This window comes from Rhipicephalus microplus, unplaced genomic scaffold, assembly GCF_043290135.1.
Source record: "Rhipicephalus microplus isolate Deutch F79 unplaced genomic scaffold, USDA_Rmic scaffold_396, whole genome shotgun sequence".
Classification (NCBI taxonomy): domain Eukaryota; kingdom Metazoa; phylum Arthropoda; class Arachnida; order Ixodida; family Ixodidae; genus Rhipicephalus; species Rhipicephalus microplus.
In genome coordinates, this window is record NW_027464960.1 from 25,001 (window position 1) to 33,249 (window position 8,249).

General features: G+C 60.0%; 2 non-coding genes across 2 annotated transcripts in view; both read right to left on the minus strand.

Moving 5' to 3' along the window:
- LOC142794293 (5.8S ribosomal RNA) overlaps positions 1 to 80 on the minus strand; it is a 153-nt gene extending 73 nt beyond the window's left edge. Inside the window, exon 1 of the ribosomal RNA XR_012892229.1 lies at positions 1 to 80. This exon is cut by the window's left edge and continues 73 nt beyond it. This is a non-coding gene — a ribosomal RNA (5.8S ribosomal RNA).
- A 1,719-nt stretch (positions 81 to 1,799) lies between these two features.
- On the minus strand, positions 1,800 to 3,614 carry LOC142794288 (small subunit ribosomal RNA). The gene has a single exon (XR_012892225.1). It is a non-coding gene; the product is annotated as a small subunit ribosomal RNA (ribosomal RNA).
- Positions 3,615 to 8,249: the final 4,635 nt, after the last annotated feature.

Sequence of the window (8,249 nt, forward strand, 5' to 3'; positions counted from 1 at the left end):
GTCCTGCAATTCACACCAAGTCTCGCAGCTGGCTGCGTTCTTCATCGACCCGAGAACCGAGTGATCCACCGCTTAGAGTCGTGAAAAAGTGTTTGTTCAATTCCGTACAGTCAAAACCAAACGTTTCTGGCACTCGGCCAAACAGTGGCCAAGAAGGGCGCTTTTCAGCGCACGCTTGGACTCCAAAACTCTGCCGCGCCTTTTTCGGCTGCCGCAAATCGAGCAAACGGTGTGTTTCGGACGGCGTTTCGCTTTCGCTACTTGCGAGTGCTTTCGTGGTCCACCCCTCTATAAATACTCGGGAGGCGTCGAAGCCGGTTCTCCAAGCCGGACCCGTAGGTATCGTTGTGTGCTCGCTCTCATTGGCCCGCCTAACCAGAAAATGCCTGCGGTACACCCATTTGGATAAGAGTGCACGCAGATGCGGGCCTCGACGGCTACACATTTCCTCGGGCGGCCGCCTCCCGGCCTCCGTGGAGCGCGGGATGCACGGTCCCATCGACAAGCCTCTCCCGTTTTTACCGTGGCGTCGCGGTTCACCACGGCAGGCGGGTCGGTCTCCTCCGCATAAAAAGGGGGACCCCCGCTTTTTGTTCCACGAAATCGCACAAGCTTTTTTCGCATCCACGGTTTGCCACCGCACACCAAAATTCCGATCCGGCTGCCTACTTTAGCCAACAGGTGGAGCCAGGCGCGCCGTACTTGCGCGGCACTTCCCACGTCCACCGAAGTCGGTGCCAAGGACCACTTTCGGCGCCGGAGCCGCGTACGAGCCTACTCGAGGCGGAAGAACGAAGCCAGCAAGGGCCTGGCCGCAAGTGCGTTCAATTGTCGGGACGTCCAAGTCCCTCGTTCTTCCGTGCTTCCTCTTTCGGCAAGTCGTTGCGGCACCTTCCCAAAGCGCGCAGACCCGCTAATCGCGACGAGCGCGACGTGGCCGTGCCGCCTTTCCCTCGGCAGCAAGCAAAACGCCTGGCAACGTCGACGCTCCCCTAACCGCGATCTCGCACCGTGTTTCGTGTGGCGAATTCAAAAGCCGGCCGGCGCTGCTGCAACCATTACGGTCGGTACGCATACGCCGCGGAGGGCGGGACGGTCATCGGAGCGTGCGGTTCCTCCATCGAGTACTGCGCACCTCGGCCGTCGCATCGCCGTGCCATGACCGGCCGCGCGTCAACGCGAACCGGTGCCAGCGAGATCCCTCGCCTGCAAGAACCGACCGGCAGCCTCCGTCACCCGAGGACGCGGAGGCGCTTGCCGCGGACGGCGGGACGGTATGCACTGGTGCACAGCGGACCCGTCACATCGCCAGTTCCTTGACCGACCGCCGACGCTTGTGCCGTTCCTCTCGTACTTGGCAGTCGCCGCGCGATTGTCGGGTCTCGTTCTTGCACGCTCGAACGGTCGGGAGGGCACTCGGCTGGCGTTTCGGGAACGCGCAGCCTCGCCTTCTACCGACGTAACCACGACTCGCCGTTCGCGCTCCGCCGCTCCTGTTTACAGTACTAGGCGGTCCCGCAGCGGTCGGGTCGCGCATTTCGAGCGCTTCGAGCCACGGTGCAGTGGCGGGTCGAAAGCCGACCTATGAGTGCGTTGCGCCGTTTGTACCCGCGTCCGCCACCTGGCCGACCGTCCAAGGTCGCGGTGTTGGCGTCCGCTGGGCGCAACAATTTGTCACGGGGTGCCGCTCCACATTCAGGCAGCCCCGTGGGGAAAAGCCGACCCCGCGTCCAAACGGGGTCAGCGGCAGAAAGTGTCGGGCGCAGACGCAGCTGAGGCGCTCACCCTTCACAATCCGTTAATGATCCTTCCGCAGGTTCACCTACGGAAACCTTGTTACGACTTTTACTTCCTCTAAATGATCAAGTTTGGTCATCTTTCCAACAGACCGGCGCAACCGAAAGGCCGCGCCGGACATCGGTCCGAAGACCTCACTAAATCATTCAATCGGTAGTAGCGACGGGCGGTGTGTACAAAGGGCAGGGACGTAATCAACGCGAGCTTATGACTCGCGCTTACTGGGAATTCCTCGTTCAAGGGGAACAATTGCAAGCCCCTATCCCAATCACGAAAGAAGTTCCACGGGTTACCCAGTCTTTTCAGACAGGGATAAAGACACGCTGCTTCCTTCAGTGTAGCGCGCGTGCGGCCCCGGACATCTAAGGGCATCACAGACCTGTTATTGCTCTGTTTCGTGCGGCTAGGAGCCGCTTGTCCCTCTAAGAAGGTTGTAAGGTGCTGGGAACCCCGCACCTATTTAATAGGCTAGAGTCTCGTTCGTTATCGGAATTAACCAGACAAATCGCTCCACCAACTAAGAACGGCCATGCACCACCATCCACCGAATCAAGAAAGAGCTCTCAATCTGTCAATCCTCCCAGTGTCCGGGCCGGGTAAGTTTTCCCGTGTTGAGTCAAATTAAGCCGCAGGCTCCACTCCTGGTGGTGCCCTTCCGTCAATTCCTTTAAGTTTCAGCTTTGCAACCATACTTCCCCCGGAACCCAAATACTTTGGTTTCCCGGAAGCTGCCCGCCGAGTCATTTGAGTAACTCAGGCGGATCGCTGGTTGGCATCGTTTATGGTCAGAACTAGGGCGGTATCTGATCGCCTTCGAACCTCTGACTTTCGTTCTTGATCAATGAAAACATTCTTGGCAAATGCTTTCGCAGTAGTTCGTCTTGCGACGGTCCAAGAATTTCACCTCTAGCGCCGCAATACGAATGCCCCCGTCCGTCCCTCTTAATCATTACCTCGTATTCCAAAAACCAACAGAACAGAAACGAGGTCTTGTTCTATTATTCCATGCAAGTTTATTCAGGCGACTCGCCTGCGTTGAGCACTCTAATTTTTTCAAAGTAAAAGCACCGGCCATCTCGAGGCACACAATGAAGTGCACCAAGAAAGAACCGGCATGATGTTCAGTCCGAGCCGTCGCATCGGGTAGATGCACTACTCGTCTGGAACTGAGATCCAACTACGAGCTTTTTAACCGCAGCAGCTTTAGTATACGCTATTGGAGCTGGAATTACCGCGGCTGCTGGCACCAGACTTGCCCTCCAATTGATCCTCGTTAAAGGATTTAGAGTGTACTCATTTCAATTACGGGGCCTCAAAAGAGTCCCGTATTGTTATTTTTCGTCACTACCTCCCCGTGCCGGGAGTGGGTAATTTGCGCGCCTGCTGCCTTCCTTGGATGTGGTAGCCGTTTCTCAGGCTCCCTCTCCGGAATCGAACCCTGATTCTCCGTTACCCGTAACAACCATGGTAAGCAAGTAACCTACCATCGAAAGTTGATAAGGCAGACACTTGAAAGAAACGTCGCCGGCTCGTGGCCATGCGATCAGCACAAAGTTATCCAGAGTCACCACACAATACGGGCCGAAACCCGATCGATCTTGGTCTAATAAAAGCACCCGTTACCCAAAGGGCTCCAGGCTCACTGCATGTATTAGCTCTAGAATTGCCACAGTTATCCAAGTAGGAAGAAACGATCTAAGGAACCATAACTGATTTAATGAGCCATTCGCGGTTTCGCCTTATTTCGGCATGTACTTAGACATGCATGGCTTAATCTTTGAGACAAGCATATGATTACTGGCAGGATCAACCAGGTAATCGTTCGACTGCGCGTCCGTCCTCGCCTTCGGCGGGCCGGACGCAGTCTGTGTGCGGCGGAGGCCACCTTCAGGCGCCCCAACACGCTTATTTTGCACTCCGAGATGACGGCGTTCGAGCTCGCTACGGCACAACCTTCCCGAAAGACGAGTGGGAGCCGTGCGGCAAGAAGCACGTTCATGCTCGCTCTTTTTCGTTGCATCGACTCGGTCGCGCCGTGCGGGTTGCCCAAGCCCGCTGCACTGTCGGTGGACCGGCCGGAACTAGCAACGGAGCCGAGACTGCAAAGCCGCCAGACGACGGGTCACGCCCGCGTCTTCGGCGCTTTCGCATCTGAATCGCCCGAGGACGACACGGAACACACCTCGATATCGTGGTAAAACGGCACCGTCCGACAACCAGCCCCTAACGCATCAAGCGGATGAGGCTGCAGACGACTGCCGTGGATTCCCCTGGAGCAGACCCGAGGACACGCTTGACGAGGCCGAAGCCCGCCGCATATCAGACACCCGGTCGCTTTCGCGTACGCCGCTCACGAGAACCCCCACATAATAGCAGCGATAAGTACCCAGACCTCCTTGGGCACTAATACGAGCGTACTCGAGAAAATTTCACCGCGGGTGTGCCCCGAAACGTGTGGCACGTTGAGCGTGCCACAAGTCTACGTCGCTCTCAAACCCGCCGAGGTCGTAGAATTTGCGACCCTACTCACGAAATTCCCACCGAGGATACGGCCGCAAACGTACCGCACCTTGGGTAGGCCACGAGTTTGTGCAACACTACGCTGACGGCACAGCACCGAGGTCGTGCGCGCACGCACGGGAAAATTCCGCCGCGGTTTCTGCCGAAAACGTGAGGCACCACGACTCTCCGCAAGTTCGCGTCGACTGCGAAAGACCGAAGTCGTGAACGACGTGTCCGCTACTCGCCGCCGACACGCTGGACACCAAACGTACAACGACTCGACGGCGTCGTAGAGGCCCACGACGCGGTTTTCCTTAACGACGTCTCGGCGTGGCACCGACAGGTTAGAACGGCCGACCAACGTTCCCTGTCCGCCGTTCGGCTCAGTCGAAGGGCTCGGCGACTTCGGCAACGCTGCGAAGCCGCACGGTGACGCACGCCATGTCCCCATTTTTTTTTTTTTTCTTTCTGCGTCTGCCGGGGTGCCCCTATAATAGCAGCGATAAGCACCCAGACCGCCGTGGGTCGCTCGCCCCGGCTGACGTGGTTTTTCGTACTCCTGCGGCGGTCGCCGTCAAGCACGTCCAAATACGCTACTTTCGTGGGCGCATTCACGCTCTTTCGCTTCGCCGGAGTGCCAGCACTCACTCTGCCAAAAACGGCGAACATCCGAGCGGCGGTTCCCACTTTTGCGTCGGCGTCGCAAACCCCGCCCCGGCAGACGAGGTTTGCCGTACTCGTGCGACGGTGGCCGGCGGGCACGTCGAAAGACGCCGATATCGTGCGCGAATTGGCGCACCTTGGCTTCACCGGAGTGCCGCCACTGACTCCTCCAAAAACGGCGAAGATCCGAGCGGCGCTTCCCACTTTCGCATCGGCGTCCCGAACTCCGCCCCGGCTGACGCGGTTTACCGTACTCGTGCGACGGTCGCCGGCGAGCACGTGGAAAGACGCCGATATCGTGCCCGAATCGGCTCCGTTCGGCTTCGCCGGAGTGCCAGCACTGGCTCGGCGAAAGACGACGAACATCCGAGCGACGGTTCTCACTATTGCGTACGCGTCGCAAACCCCGCCCCGGCAGACGCACTTTGCCGTACTCGTGCGACGGTCGCCGGCGAGCACGTAGAAAGACGCCGATATCGTGCCGGAATCGGCCCCGTTTGGCTTCGCCGGAGTGCCAGCACTCACTCGGCCACAAACGGCGAACATCCGAGCGGCGGTTCCCACTTAGCCGTCGGCGTCCCGAACTCCGCCCCGGCAGACGCGGTTGCCGAGCTCGTGCGACTAGCGACCGCGAAGCCGTCTCGCGACGCCGCTTTCGTGCGCGGCTCCCACTGCGACCTGGGTCACCCGAGGTCGACGAGCAAGAAAGAATGTCGAAAAAAAATTTTTTTTTTTTTGCGTCTGCCGGGGTGCCCCTATAATAGCAGCGATAAGCACCCAGACCGCCATGGGTCGCTCGCCCCGGCTGACGTGGTTTTTCGTTTTCCTGCGGTGGTCGTCGTCAAGCACGTCCAAACACGCCACTTTCGTGGGCGCATTCGCGCTCTTTCGCTTCGCCGGAGTGCCAGCACTCACTCTGCCAAAAACGGCGAACATCCTAGTGGCGGTTCCCACTTTTGCGTCGGCGTCGCCAACCCCGCCCCGGCATACGCGGTTTGCCGTACTCGTGCGGCGGTGGCCGGCGGGCACGTCGAAAGACACCGATATCGTGCGCGAGTCGATGCTTCTTGGTCTCGCAGGAGGGCCGCCACTCACTCCTGCAAAAACGGCGAAGATCCGAGCGGCGCTTCCCACTTTTTCGTCGGCATCGCAAACCTCGCCCCGGCAGACGCGCTTTGCCGTACTCGTGCGACGGTCGCCGGCGAGCACGTCGAAATACGCCGATATCGTGCCCGAATCGGCCCCGTTTCGCTTCGCCGGAGTGCCAGCACTCACTCGGCCAAAAACGGCGAACATCCGAGCAGCGGTACCCACTTAGCCGTCGGCATCCCGAACTCCGCGCCGGCTGACGCGGTTGCCGAGCTCGTGCGACTAGCGACCGCGAACGCGTCTCGCGACGCCGCTTTCGTGCGCGGCTCCCATTGCGACCTGGGTTACCCGAGCTCGACCAGCAAAAAAGAAGGTCGAAAAAAAATTTTTTTTTTCTGCGTCTGCCGGGGTGCCCCTATAATAGCAGCGATAAGCACCCAGACCGCCGTGGGTCGCTCGCCCCGGCTGACGTGGTTTTTCGTACTCCTGCAGCGGTCGCCGTCAAGCACGTCCAAATACGCCACTTTCGTGGGCGCTTTCGCGCTCTTTCGCGTCGCCGGTGTGCCAGCACTCACTCTGCCAAAAACGGCGAACATCCTAGTGGCGGTTCCCACTTTTGCGTCGGCGTCGCCAACCCCGCCCCGGCATACGCGGTTTGCCGTACTCGTGCGGCGGTGGCCGGCGGGCACGTCGAAAGACACCGATATCGTGCGCGAGTCGATGCTTCTTGGTCTCGCAGGAGGGCCGCCACTCACTCCTGCAAAAACGGCGAAGATCCGAGCGGCGCTTCCCACTTTTTCGTCGGCATCGCAAACCTCGCCCCGGCAGACGCGCTTTGCCGTACTCGTGCGACGGTCGCCGGCGAGCACGTCGAAATACGCCGATATCGTGCCCGAATCGGCCCCGTTTCGCTTCGCCGGAGTGCCAGCACTCACTCGGCCAAAAACGGCGAACATCCGAGCAGCGGTACCCACTTAGCCGTCGGCATCCCGAACTCCGCGCCGGCTGACGCGGTTGCCGAGCTCGTGCGACTAGCGACCGCGAACGCGTCTCGCGACGCCGCTTTCGTGCGCGGCTCCCATTGCGACCTGGGTTACCCGAGCTCGACCAGCAAAAAAGAAGGTCGAAAAAAAATTTTTTTTTTCTGCGTCTGCCGGGGTGCCCCTATAATAGCAGCGATAAGCACCCAGACCGCCGTGGGTCGCTCGCCCCGGCTGACGTGGTTTTTCGTACTCCTGCAGCGGTCGCCGTCAAGCACGTCCAAATACGCCACTTTCGTGGGCGCTTTCGCGCTCTTTCGCGTCGCCGGTGTGCCAGCACTCACTCTGCCAAAAACGGCCAACATCCGAGCGGCGGTTCCCACTTTTGCGTCGGCGTCGTAAACCCCGCCCCGGCAGACGCGGTTTGCCCTACTCGTTCGACGGTCGCCGGCGAGCGCGTCGAAAGACGCCGATATCGTGCGCTAATTGGCGCTCCTTGGCTTCTCCGGAGTGCCGCCACTCACTCCTCCAAAAACGGCGAAGATCCGAGCGGCGTTCTCCACTTTCGCATCGGCGTCCCGAACTCCGCCCGGGCTGACGCGGTTTACCGTACTCGTGCGACGGTCGCCGCCGGGCACGTCGAAAGACGCCGATATCGTGCCGTAATCGGCCCCGTTTGGCTTCGCCCGAGTGCCAGCACTCACTCGGCCAAAAACGGCGAACATCCGAGCAGCGTTTCCCACTTTCGCATCGGCGTCCCGAAGCCCGCCCCGGCAGACGCGGTTTGCCCTACTCGAGCGACGGTCGCCGGCGATCACGTCGAAAGGCGCCGAATTCGTGCACGAATCGATGCTTCTTGGTCTCGCAGGAGGGCCGCCACTCACTCCTGCAAAAACGGCGAAGATCCGAGTTGCGCTTCCCACTTTTTCGTCGGCGTCCCGAACTACGCCCCGGCTGACGCGGTTTACCGTACTCGTGCGACGGTCGCCGGCGGGCACTTCAAAATACGCCGATTTCGTGGGCGCATTCACGCTGTTTCGCTTCCCCGGAGTGCCAACACTCACTCTGCCGAAAGCGGCGATCATCCGAGCGGCGGTTCCCACTTTTGCGTCGGCTTCGCAAACGGCGCCCCGGCAGACGCGCTCGTGCGACGTACTCGTGCGACGGTCGCCGGCGAGCACGTCGAAAGACGCCGATATCGTGCTCGAATCGACCCCG